The 14,410-nt window shown below is 33.1% G+C and overlaps 2 pseudogenes; both read left to right on the forward strand.

Moving 5' to 3' along the window:
* Nucleotides 1–5,974: 5,974 nt before the first annotated feature.
* LOC149571686 (isoleucine--tRNA ligase, chloroplastic/mitochondrial-like) lies at nt 5,975–6,550 on the forward strand (annotated as a pseudogene).
* Nucleotides 6,551–6,568: 18 nt separating this feature from the next.
* On the forward strand, nt 6,569–8,697 carry LOC149571687 (isoleucine--tRNA ligase, chloroplastic/mitochondrial pseudogene; annotated as a pseudogene).
* The last annotated feature ends 5,713 nt before the right edge of the window (nt 8,698–14,410 follow it).

The raw sequence follows: 14,410 nt of genomic DNA on the forward strand, positions 1-14,410 counted from the left end.
TAGTTCTAGTCATCTAAATAGTGTGTCATGTGAAGCAGTAGACTTGGCATTCAAGGTCATGAAGAAAAATCTTTCATATGATCTTGCAGACTTGTTGTTAAAACAGTTTAACAAAAACATGGAAAATATAAGGACATCCAAGAACAATCCTTGTAAATTTAGTTCATTGTTAACATGTCTATTTTTCTATCTTCAAAATTTTTTCCCTTCAAAAGGTACAGTCGTATGGAGAAAGGATGTGCCATTTTCCTATCATATTAATGAATATATTGTAGAAATGGGTGAGAATTTTGTCAACATAATGGATAACTACTTTTATGTCTTCAAGGAGAAAATGAATAATAGATTCAAAATTCCCAGGAAATTAGTTGAAGATTACAAAGATGATGTTTGTTTCATGGTAGACAATGACAAAGTCTACACTCAGTTAGTAAAACCAAGAGTTGTATGGGTTAAACCTCTTCCCTATGAGGTGAACATTGATGAAGCAAAAGACATAATTGAAGCCTTGATAAATGAACCTATTGATCCAAAGGCACCACACTTTGGAACATATGATGAGGCCAAGGCAAGAATAGAGCTTGAAATCAAGCTTCCACATGCGATTAACAAAGGCAAGAGGAGAATAGCAAAACTCAAAACCAACACACCTCTTATGTTGACTGAGGGTAAGGGAGAAGATGATCATGAAGTAGAGGATGAAGAAGAGTTAGAAAAAGAAGAAGAGCCAGTGAAGAAGAAAGGCAAGGTGATCATCACCAAGCCACCCAAGCCATCCACTACAGTGTTTACCAGGAGATCTAGAAAGAAAGGTAGTAAAGTTGTGTTTAGCAAGCCTCCTCCCACCTTCTAGGAAAAATTGAAACAATTGGAAGAAGGTGTAGGCATAACTAACTTCAAATCACTAAAGTATGAGACTAGGATAGAGGCTGAAAAGAAATAGATTGAAGAATTGGTGCTAACCAAGATGGGTAAATGGAAGTATTCCCCTGATTAGATAGCCTCGTAGATTTCTAATAAATTATTAGAGAGATTGAAGCCAAAATGGGACTTAGCTATGCAAATAGAAAAAGAATTCTATATAAAAACCCTAAGGTAGTTGTTACTAAGAATTACTGATGCTGAGGTAAAAGAGTCTATGAAGAAAATTTAAGACAAGATGACTCTTAGATTCAATACTTCTTTAATTTTGTTAAAAGATATAGAGAATGTAGTCAAGAATGCTATAGGTATGTGGAAGAATATTTATCACTTGCATAAATAGGGTGACTTTTCAGTAGAAGTCAAGGATGATGATAGTGATGATGAGGAAGAAAGAACATACTTTTAAATAATACAATTTGACAATGAAGAAGTTGAAGAAGATAAAGAGGAAGAAGCTACTGAGGAAGACAAAGAAGATGATGAGGAGACTGAACCTATGAAGATAGCAGCCAAAGTCATTGCATCACTTCCTCATTCTCCAAGCAAATTGGCGGCTACATCAAGTTTGGAGATAGCTTCAACAAGTTTGATTGTGACCACAATAGATACATCAAATGTCCAATCACTCTTTGCTCCCTCACAACTTAGCACATCACTAATGGAAGTGTCTACCACTTGATCTACCAAGTTGTAGCCTCCCTCTTCTTTAGTTCTTGAGTCAGGTTCATCACCAGTGAGTATAGCATGTTCTACAATTTTGTGTTCTTTAGCAATAAGTACAATTTCAAGTTCTACAATTTTGGATTCTACAGTTTTGTTTTCTATAGCTTTGGATACTTCTATAAGTATATCAATTTTGGATTCAGTAAGCATTCTAGCCATTATTTCATCTATTGGTACTATATCAATTTTTATAGCTAGTCCTACTATCTCTACTATTGTTTCCATTTTGGATTCTAAGGCATTATGTACAAAGGTAGTTGAACCTAAGGCTCAACCAAGTACAAGACTTTTGAGTGGAAAGGAGATAGAGGAGGATATTGAACTAGATGAGGAGATTGAGATTCCAAAGTGAGATTTTGATAATGTCACTAAAAATCAAATGCAAATAGCTAGTTAGCTCCTCCAAAAGAAAGCCAAATAGAAGAAATTGAGAGAGGAAAGAGATAGAGAATATAAAATCATAGAAAGTGCTAAGAATATTTTGACTGAGGTAATAGGCGTTGAAGTTGATACTTCTTAACACATTTTATTTCAATTGGAAGAAGCAGTCAAAAAGTTTAATGAGGACTCTAGTGGTCAAGACAAATTGATTGAGAAAGCAGAGAAAAAATTTGATAACAAAGTACTTGAGCACATTTCTCAACAAATTATCATTCAACAAGTGGAGCTTTCCTCAATTTTGACCAATCTTGAAAACTCTTGCACAAATGTAACATCACTTTTTGGAAAATTATGTAATGTTATCAAGTTCACAAAGGAAATAAAGAGAAAATTGACAAATATTGATGAAGATTTGAAGGCTATTGCACAACAGTTGCAACTTGACCCTAGATCAAGCTCTGTGCATCATATGAAAATTAGATTCTTGTTAGATATGCAGGCAGAGTTGTTGAGAGAAGAAGCAAGGATCTAGCCTTCACTGATAGATATTTAGAATATGATCCTTCCCATCATGGACATAATGTAGAAACACATTGTTTATTCAAAAACATTGATCCATGACAACAACTTCCTAATTGCAGATCACATGATAGAACTCTCTATAGAAGTCCAAGTTTCTCTACGTACATGCAAAGTTTTGCAATAGAATTGGGATACGACTTTAGCACTCATACTTAAGGTACATTAGGAGTTTCTTTCTTATATTGGTATCTCTATGTAATGAGTTTTGAATAAATCTTTGGCATTATTGTCAAAAAGTTGGAGAAACAATATGCATATATGAGAAATAATATGTATATATGATAAATAGTATGTATATTGTGTGGGGGAGAATTGTGCAAATGAAAGAAAAGTATATTGTATATACTTACAAAGAATTTTTTTGAAAAGTCTCAAAAATAGTACCGAGCCAGTATCACACTGTGATGTATATAAGTTTTTGGCTGATAAGTGTTTTTGTCACTAATGCCAAAGGGGGAGATTATTGACATTAAGTCAAGTTGACACTTATTTAGATTTTATATGGCTACCGAGCTCATTGAATAGTCTATATTGTTTTCCATGTAATTCAGTAGCCACCAAGCTTTATAGTTCCTACCGAGCATTCTAGTAGTTACCAAGTGAATCCAATTAGAGTGAAGTGCAATAGTTAAAACTGTGTAGAATTAGGTAGTGTAAAGTCCACCTATTCAACTCGAGCAGTTCAGTGGTTACCAAGCTTCATAGTTCAAACTGAGCCAATAGTTCATGTGAAGTGAAGCCAGTGTTAACTGAACTATATGATGATCAGTGTTCATCAAGTGTAGTCATGGTAAACAAGTAATTCAATTTCTACCAAGTTACATAGTATCTACTGAGTCACCAGTGTAGACAGAGTTTGAGACTACTTTGAAATGATTAGTATGGACCGAGCTTCTACTTTTACCGAATACATGATGATGTTGAGTAATGATAGTGGATGTCATGTATCATAACTTCACCAAGTCAGTCTTCAGAACTCGAGTGTCTTCATTTGAGCTGACTTTGTAATGTTGGTGTTAACTTGTATATTGGTTGACTTTGTAGTTTTGTAAATTGGATGTGTGTGTGTGTGTGTGTGTGTGTGTGTGTGTGTGTGTGTGTGTGTGTGTGTGTGTGTGTGTGTGTGTGTGTGTGTGTGTGTGTGTGTGTGTGTGTTGTATCATAACCAAGTATGTGAATGAATAGATAGATGAATTAATGCATGAAAAAGAAGTGAGAGTGAAGAATATGTAAGAAGCATGTGAATGTGAATTAGCAACAAAGTATATTGTAAGGCCATATCAGCAAAGCAGCAGCAGAGTCATATCTATCACATAAAGGTGATTAGTACTTCAAAGAATCTCTATCAAAAAATTAGTTGTAAGTTAGAGATCTACTATTTCATTCTAACAGACTTAACAATCTTTTGTTAAATCTCTTTACCGAGTGCATACTTCATTGTATGTTTGTAAAACCTCTAACAAGGTAGACCTAGTAGTCCTAATTTCTCCTAACTAGGAAGATCATCAAAAGTGATTATTGTAAGCCTTAATAGGCCAACTTTATGTTGCATTATTGAAGTTTTATGGGTATCATCCCCACCCCAGTTTTACTTTCTATTTGGAAGGTTTCTAGGTCACCAAGTTATTGTGTCCATGTGCCATGAATGTTTATGTTTTCAGTTTCTCATGCATACAGTTAGATCTGATTTAATGATTTAATGGTTATTGGATTATTTCAATTCAGATCATAATTTGGTAAAGATTTTAAGGTTTTTGATTCACCCTTCCCCTCTTAGTAACCTAGCATAGTCTTGAATATTTCCAACATCTTGTGTAATGAGTGGGTTTTTCCTAACAATATCCAAGATTTTTTTACATCTTGGAAGACTCCTTCTCACAATATTATGATTATCAATATTTGAAACTTTCTCCTACCTCACTTGTTTTGGGGGGTTTGGAAAGAAACAAATGATAGGGTCTTTAGAGGTAAGAAGTCAAATTCCAACCAAATATTTCACAAGATCAGGAGGGCAGTGACTAAGAATATTAGGATGAGTGGTAAAGATCAAGAGCCTCAAGGTGATTGGGAGACTACTATCATTAAGAACTGGAAGATGGATGGAATTCATCATCTCCACAAAGAGAACAACCTTATAAGTAATGCTAGATGGGATTGACCTCCTAATGGGTGGTATAAAATCAATTTTGATGGCACTTCAAAGGGTAACCTAGGGATTACAGGATGCAGGATCATTATTAGAGATGAAAATGATTATAGTAATGAGGCCACCAATAAATTTGAACTCTAATTTTGACCAATTTTGGTCAAAATTTTGACCAAGATGTTTGTCAAAGTTTTTCTCTTTGAAATTTCGACCAACCTATAGGTTGGTCAAAATTTTGACCAATACATTTGTCAAAAAAAATAATTTTTAGTGGTCTTGATTTGTCAATGTTGGTCAAAATTTCAACCAATCCATTCGTCAAATTTTTTTTAATTGGTCAAAATTTTGACCAATCCATTCGTTGAAATTTTTTTAATTGGTGGAAATTTTGACCAATGCTTGGTAGAAAACTAACAAGCATTGGTCAAAATTTCCACCAATGTTTGGTTGAAACTTTTTAGCATTGGTGGAAATTTCCACCAATGGTTGGTCAAAATTTTTTTTAGTTGGTGGAAATTTTGACCAATGTTTGGTCAAATTTTTTTTTAATGATGTATCAAGAAATTGCTTCTTATCCAAGCCATTTAATTTGCAACCTTTTAAATCTCTACAAAGATAAAGTTGGAGTAGAAAAAAATTTCTTTTCAAAGGTATCCTCTGATTGTAAAGCATCCATTCCATTATCTGTTCAACAAACAAGACATATCTAGTTCAATAGATAATGGAATGGATGCTTTACAATCAGAGGACACCTTTGAGAAGAAAAATTCTCCTACTCCAACTTTACCTTTGTAGAGATTTAAAAGGTTGCAAATTAAATGGTTTGGATAAGAAACAATTGCTTGATATAGCATGGACAAAATGGACATTTATGCATAGGGCACCATCAACTATGTGAGTGATGCAAATGCAACTAAAATTTTTGGGGTCAAAACCACCAATTAATATAAGGTTTCTAATCTCCATGAGGTTGACATTGTGGTTGTAAGGGTTGTGGAGAGGGCACTTCTTCATTGTCTACTTCATCAATGATTAACTTGCACCACAGACCGGTAGTCTTCATCTTTGTTGTGGGCTTCTATCCCCTATGTGAGTGCTGATGTAGAAGCTGAAGTGCAAAAAATAAGCGAAAGTGTGTTGAATAAGGTTTCTAATCTCAAATTGGTCAACATTGTTTATTTAAGGGCTATGGACTGGGAAATTTTTTAATGTCCAATTAGGGGTAGCATTTCATCCTCTTTAACTATTACATGTGCAGTCCTATGAGGAAATAGGTTGTTGGTTGCTTCTAATACCCTTGCACTTTCTTCTTTGCGGGTTTTTCTTAAACACAACTCTACATCCATCCCTAGTTTCAAGCAATTTGGCAATGCATATCTATTTGCTGCAAAAAAAATACCTATTTCTTATTTTAGTTTCTGATAGGTCTTGCTCAACTCTTTCATTTGGAGAGAAGGTTTTTGTCATGGCAATAGCACATAAAACATCTCAAGGAAAAACTAAAGATGAAAATGAGTACAAGCAGTTGACTTACCTCAGACAAGCTTCACCCTCAGAGCCAATTCAATAGCACATGAACTAGAAACATAGAAGATGTGGGATGAGAAATAGATATTAAATAGGGTTGTAAACAATAACACGGGGGATCTTTTTACTCTTCATGATGGTTCCTCTTATGCCAATGGAAATTTGCATATTGGGCATGCGTTGAACAAGATACTGAAATATTTTATCAACAAATATAAGCTACTTGAAGGGTATAAGGTGCACCATCTGCCTAGTCCCCCTATTTGACACTTGCTCCAAAGTATATATGAAGCTGTACAGATTGAATTGTTTGGGCAATTTGTTTTGGGGGGCCACATTTATAGAGGCCAAAAATTAATTCATTAGAGTCCTCATCTAGCATAACTTTGGCTAAGGCTGAGTTGGAGTATCCAGAGGGAAACATATCAAGAAGTGTTTATGTTATTTTCAAAGTGGTTAATGTATCAAACACAGGTCCTGATTTTCTCAAAGGACTTCTACCCAGTTTGGTTTGGCTATCTAGACTACAACCCTATGGACAATTCCTAAAAATTGTAATGTCCTCTTTTTATGTTTCTTGGACACTACGTGAGCTATTGCAATATTATAGCTAATTCTATTGATTTATGAATGCTGAATAATGAAGGTATATATGACTATTAATTCCAAATACTAATATGGATAAAATGAACTAATGAATTAATATGCAAGTGTTGGTGTAATATGCAATTAATGCAACAAGTGTATAATGAGAAATGTAATGACAATGAATTATGTAATGGAGATGGGAATAGAATATATATATTTACAACTATAATTTCAATGCCATAATGGAATATAATGAATCTAACAAGGCTATGACTGCAATAGACCCTAGCAGTTTGAATAATTATATGTGATTGTCTCTGACTTAACAATTATGGAATATGCACGTACCTTGCAAACTGTCTTTGCTAGGTAATGTAATATATGTTTTTGTGTTAGGATAATTGAATGACAGAGTGATCTCTAATATTCTTTAATATGAATTATGCAATCTGTTGATTTGGAGTCATCTCAGATATGCAAAAATGAATATGCTCTAAATATGGTGCCACCTCTGATTTGTTGTATTAATGCCTGCACTTTAATATATAAAGTTGCAATAGCAACATAAATGCTTAGTTAGTGGAATCCATAAGAGAATCTTTTATTATAAAATCAATTCTCATACCCCCCTCTCATAGCCAATCGACTTGGATATTTGTAAATGATGAAGGGACACAATGAAAAGTTGTCACCCTTAGTTAGCAGTGGGTTGTCATTTATTATGTTTTAAGACAAACCAATAATGAGAATTGGCTGAGGGAGTAACACAATAACATAACTCTTATGATTATTATCGATTTGGACAACCTTAATCTCAAAGATACTTGCATGCATCCATAGCAAGTGTTTGGTAATGATATTATCATGTAATGTATAATGACATTGGTCCTAAGGCATTTATTGTCACTATTTGAATGTTCTTGTAATGTTGATGTTGTCGTTTCTGAGACTTTGTATCTTTCCATAGTCTTATCAAATGTTGTTGTCAAAGGTTTAGAGCTATTGTCTTGCCATTGAGTCATTAGCCAATAGAGACAAGCTCTTTGGATAATAATTAACTCTTTTTAAATATGAGATATTGGTACCAAAAATATTGATGAGACCATTCCTGTATTGGCAATAGACTTGGATAATTATCAATTGTAGATGGTGTAATAATCAGCAGATTATTAAATTCTATTTGGTTGGGGATATTACACAAATGTTGTTGTTGCAGTCAATGGTTAGCTTCTTTATGCAATGGTCTAGGTAAGCACAAAATCATATGTAGATACTACTACAGAAGATGTTAAAAAGCCTATTTTTGAAAGCAGCCAACATATTGTTGTTGCAAAAAATTTAGTTAGTACTCTACAATTGAAGTGGGGCTTACTTGAGCTTGATGTGTTGGGAACATTTTGTGGTTCAATTTTTGAAAATCGCAGTTACATCCATCCCTTAGAAAATAGGAAATGCCCTGTTGTTGTGGATGGAGATTACATAATGACGAAATCTAGAATAGGGCTGGTTCATACTACCCCAGGCCATGGTGAAGAAGATTTTTTGACTGGCATGAAATATAATTTTCCAATATCATTTCCTATAGATGACAATGGCAAGTTTACTAAAGAAAGTGGGGAGTTTGCTGGTTTGGATGTCTTGGGTGATGAAAATGTGGCTATTGTCAAGAGCTTAGATGAACACTCATGTCTTATCATGAAAGAAGGGTACAAACATAAATATCCTTATGATTGGAGGATAAGAAAGCCTACAATATTTAGAGAGAGAAAAAATGGTTTACCTCTATTGAGGGATTCAGGCAAGTTGTTTTGGATGCTATCGGCTGAGAACCAAATAACATCCATGATAGTTAGTTGATCTCTTGAACCATAGCAATGCATCTATTTGCTGCAAAAAATAGTGGTACCCTAATAGAACCAAAACATTTACAACACCTTAGAGTCACAAGGAAAAACAAATGCTAATATGAGAATTAGTAACAATCATCAATGCATTTAGCATTGAGATTAAATATATTTAAAATGTACAGAATGAATTTCAACTTACCTGAATAAATTTCTAAATTGCCTCGTGTTGGTTGTTTGCTACACTCTCCTAGATCGGGTCAATTTTATTTTGTAGAATAATAATATGCTGAAGATGCATTATTTCCATAGTAGCAAGGTGCTCTGAAGTTTGTGGCTGAGGACAACTCTCATTACTTGCAATCAAAAGAAATGCATTGTCCATAATAGCACCACCATTTAGCATGGTAGCAATAAGAATATCATGACCCTACAATAAAGTAATTCAAAAGATGTAAATCAATTCAATATTGAAAAATCATCATTTATTATCTAAGTTGAAAAACTATAATTGACTAAAAATAATGACATATTGTAAAAGCTTCATGCATACATTTTCAAATCTAGGGACACCACACAAAGGATTGTCTTACTTTCCTCTACCATATGCCCTGCAATGTCAATTGAATGACGTTAGTTATTTAACATGCTCCAAACCAAAGAGAAAAGCATCATTCCACTTTCATAAACCTTTCAATCGTCCATTATGAATAAGAAATAGTACTTATCCAAACCATCCTTGTTCACAATGTCCTCTATAAATATGCATGAGAGCCTAAAGATTTAGCAAATTTTAGATAGAACCCAAGTAGGAAACAATAACTTATTGGAACTAAAAGATGTGTCAAGTTTAGCATATGGTTGACTTACTTCAAACAAGCTTCACCCTCAGAGCCAATTGGAGATGAAGATGGTAATTTCTATTTCACACAAAATTAAGAGAACAACTAAAAAAACATTAATAATAAAGGAAATAAGGTATGTTAGTTTGAACTTCACTTCGTTTCGAGAATACTTTAATATTCTCTATTTAACAAGGCCAACCACGTGAAGGTGGAAGCTCATCTGGCCTCACCCTCGTCGCCCTAACATCAACCTAAATTCCCCATTAACATCTAATTACATGCATCATTCATTTCATTCATCCATTTATGAACTATAACATTAAATCAATCCAATCACGTAACATTCATTAATATGAAATAAAATTCATTAATACGCAATACTAATCAAGACTTTATATCATATTATCAGAAGATTTTACAAAAAAATTTCCCTATTCAACTATAGGCACTGGGGGGAAAATAATAGGGCAAAGAAAACCCCTAGTATAGATAGGGACCGAAGTCCTGTATACATTACAGATACCCTTTATAAGGGTCTTTAAGAAGGCATACCTCCTTTTATACAAGGGGAGGATTTCTGATAGAAGAATCTCCAAAAACAAATACAATGTTGGATCAAAATCTGTCTTAGCAAAATTCCCTTCCCAACATATTGGGGATTACAAATAACAACAACTAAGAGGGTTTAAAATATTAATTTTGGAGGAAATTGGAGAGACAAAATTTTGAGGAGATCTCAGTCTGGTTAAAGAAATGGTGGACATTGGAGGTAAATGTTGCAATCCTTGAATAACCTACAATAAAAAAACAATATTCCATGGTAATGAAAAGAAGGGGGGTAAGGGGTTAATAGGCCTTACCCCACTAAAAAAAATATCTGACAAGTCACCTATTATCAAAATAGGAATCCATAAAACTATTTAGCACCTTACACTTCTAGCTTTGGTCACGAATAGAAATATACATATATAGAGGAGAGCATATGAATGATTCAAATCTGCATATATATACATATACAAGTATATATAATTATTGGAGATAGTTTATATATATATATATATATATATATATATATATATATATATATATATATATATATATATATATATATATATATATATATATATATATATATATATATATATATATATGTATATATATATATGTATATATGTATGTATGTATGTATGTATGTATGTATGTATTTACAATTATATTTATGTAGATATATATGTTTAAATGTATATTTCCATATATATATATGTGTGTGTGTGTGTGTGTGCGTGTGTGTGTGTGTGCGCGCGTATACACACACACACACACACACACACACACACACACACACACACACACACACACATATATGAGATTAACTTGCACTAGTGATTAATAGTGGTAGACAAAAGAAAAGAAGGAACAACAATTTATTATTCTCCTTAGCATTGCAAAGACATAAAACAATGAGTTCAATATCAAGTGTTGTCAAATTAATGGATGGTCATATGTTGAGTCATTTCCAGTCAGCATAAATCAACATAGAAGCTATATGAAAGTATGAAGGAACAAGCATATGGTTGACTTACCTCAGACAAGCTTCACCCTCAGAGCCAATTCAATAGCACGTGAACTAGAAATACAAAATTTGTGGGATGAGAAATAGAGATTAAATAGGGTTGCAAACAAGAACATGAGGGATATTTTTACTCTTCACAATGGTCCCCCTTATGCCAATGGATATTTTCATATTGGGCATGCCTTGAACAAGATACCGAAAGATTTTATCAACATGTATATGTTGGTTGAAGGGTATAAGGTGCACTATGTGTCTAGTTGGGATTGCCATGGGTTGCCCATTGAGCTCAAAGTTCTGCAATCCATAGACCAAGAGGCAAGGAAAGAGCACACACCATTGAAACTAAGAAAGAAAGCTGCTCAATTTTCCAAGAAAATCGTGTGTCTATATATGTTTAAACACATATATAACATGTGTTTTTATATTCAAGCAAATGTAGTTGGCAAGTATAAAGCTAAATCACACAACCTTTGCCAACATTATTGATGCCTATGCCAAAACAAGATCTTTGGAATAAGCTATGGGCATGCATTAAAGCATAAAGAATTTTTTTTGGATATTGTAGTCACAATTGCCATGGTAGACATGTTTGAAAAATGGAAGCATAGACAAGGCATGTGAATTTTTTGATAGAATTCACGAACAAAGTCATCCACAAAACCCTTGTCTGAAATTATCTCTTGCAAGAATACAAATATTGTCTGATACACATAGCTAACTTAAACATCTATTTCAATTTGAAATTGAGAGGGAGAGAGGTAGGGATCCCAATAGTCTTTTAGACTTGGTTATTTATTCTACACAAGAAATTTCTATCCAATTTCCTTACAGTTCAACCAAATGTCATTTCCAATATTTATTTGCTATACATGTTAGTACATAGAATTACCATACAATTGCTTAGGAGTGCATCTCAAGGATTGGGAATGGTGTTTTTAAAATACATTGGGGAAGATTAAAACCTAATTAAAATGCCTACCAGTTAAAGACATTTGGAATACTTTATCAATTATAAAACAAGGAGATAAGAGTGTATTCTTGAGATGCTCGAGTTTTTACCTATTCTTAAATGTAAGGATTGGGAATGAATAAGATGAATTCATGCTAAAATTAATTATCTGATAAGTAAAATAAATTAATTATACCAACTCTAAATAATGTGAAACTAAGGAACAAGTTTGCTTGATGTTGACAAATGTGACTTCGGTTGATGCTTTATACCTATCTCAAGAATCTTGTTGATTAACCCTGCACGGGCTCTCTTTTAGTTCCCTACTTCTATATAAATGATTTTAAGTTACTAAGCTTCAAGTGGTATTTATTTAACTATTTGAGTTAGTTTAGCTTCTTAGAAAGTTGATTCCCTTGGATCAATTAATACTCTCAATGACTACATTTAAATATCTTTTTAGCAAAAAAGGGCAGTTTGGGTTTTGAATGTCCTTAGAAAAGATTTCATTTTGAATTAATTTTAAAATTGACATATGCTTCTATTTGCTGATATTTTCTTAGGGTTAAGGGCAATCAAAAAATACCATGCATGTGGTGCAATCTATTCAAGTTTTATAGAGGTGACCAACATTTCAACTCTAATGCAATGCTTTATTGAAATGGACATGAGCAAGGATTACCTATATGATTTATTTATGGTAGGCTATCTAAATAGATTTACTTGAACATTATGATGAAATTGTTTTTGTTGACAAGAGCTCATTGAACAATCATAGATCAAAGTAAATAAGATAGAGAATGTAAAACTAAGAAGGAACCTCTATAGATTTGAGCTGATTTGCTTGAACATTATGATGAAAATGTTTCTATTGGGTTGATGATAGCATTGAACAATCATAGTTCAAAGTAAGTAAAAGAGAGAATCTGAAACTAGGAAAGAACTTTAGATTTGAGTAGATTTCCTCAGGCATTATGATTAAAAAGTTTTTATTAATAATAGAATTGAACAATCATAGCTCAAAGTAAATAAATGAGAGAATCTGAAACCATGAAAGAATCCCTACAGATTTGAGTAGATTCCTTTTAACAATATAATGAAAATGTTTTTGTTGACAATAATATTGAATAATCATAGCTCAAAATAAAAACTAAATTCTCAGAAAACCTTAGCAAAGGTCAAATTTCTTAACAGGGACCTTGCCTACAAGTTTGAGTGGCCTTAGAGGATTGGGGGTTTTGGATCTCTGAGGTAATAAGCTCAGAGATTCCATTGATACATTCCTATTCTCACACCCAGAAATGCAACAACTCAATCTGCCATGGAATAGTTATACTGTGTCATTTTCTTAACTTCTTTCCACTCTTCTTTTCTTGTATCTCCTTGTATGACTATCTTTTCTACCATGTTTTCCACTTTCCTTTTCCTAGTACAACTATATAATTGTTCTCTCACCATACTATACTTCTCTTGGTAGGTACCTCATCTCTCACAAGTAGTGTCCCTAGGTGACTCTAGCATCACCTTAGAATAACCTTCTAGCATCTCTTGTGTCACTTCATAACCCATAGGATGTAGGAAGATATTCCATGGGTCAACTACTTTCATGTAGGTATAATTGATCTATTTCCACAATAAAGATAATTTTCTCTACATACTTCTCTATAATTGCCCTTGGAATTCTATGTCTTTGTTTCATATTAATATGAAAACCTTTAATCATTCCAAAGTTACCTTCTATAAACATAGCCTTATTCTACATGTTGTACTAATCAGTGATAAGTTCCATAATGCATTTATCAGACACCCAAGATGAATTTGACATATGAGGGAATTTATGTAAGATATGAAAGTATATATACATAATTAGTTATCCAAATCTAAATGGCTGGATCTTTTCATGTTTGATTATCCTCACATTTTCAAGTAGTTGTTGCCTTATGATCTTGCACACATCAAAACTTTCCTTTGTCTATAACTATCTTATATGTAGTTTATATGACTCCTACTATCATTGATATGTATCTTGAACTACAATACATTTTATATCCTAGAATATTTGCTAAACATCTTACATTCATTTTCCTAATATAAGACAATTCCATTTCTCCTCTATCCCATTTAGTTCCTATTTTTTCTAAACTTCCTTCTTTATAATTTTAGTTCAATAAAAATATGTATCGATTCCTTAGTTTTCAAGGTGGTTTGGTATTGTAACCAAACATATCATCAAGAATTTTGCTCAAAACAGTTATTAAATAGATTATTAAAGTTTAAATTATCCGTTGTTTTCCATGGCACAACCTTCTACCAAAGTCCACCATTCTC

This window comes from Cupressus sempervirens, chromosome 2, assembly GCF_028749045.1.
Source record: "Cupressus sempervirens isolate cs-2001-9-10 chromosome 2, ASM2874904v1, whole genome shotgun sequence".
NCBI lineage: Eukaryota > Viridiplantae > Streptophyta > Pinopsida > Cupressales > Cupressaceae > Cupressus > Cupressus sempervirens.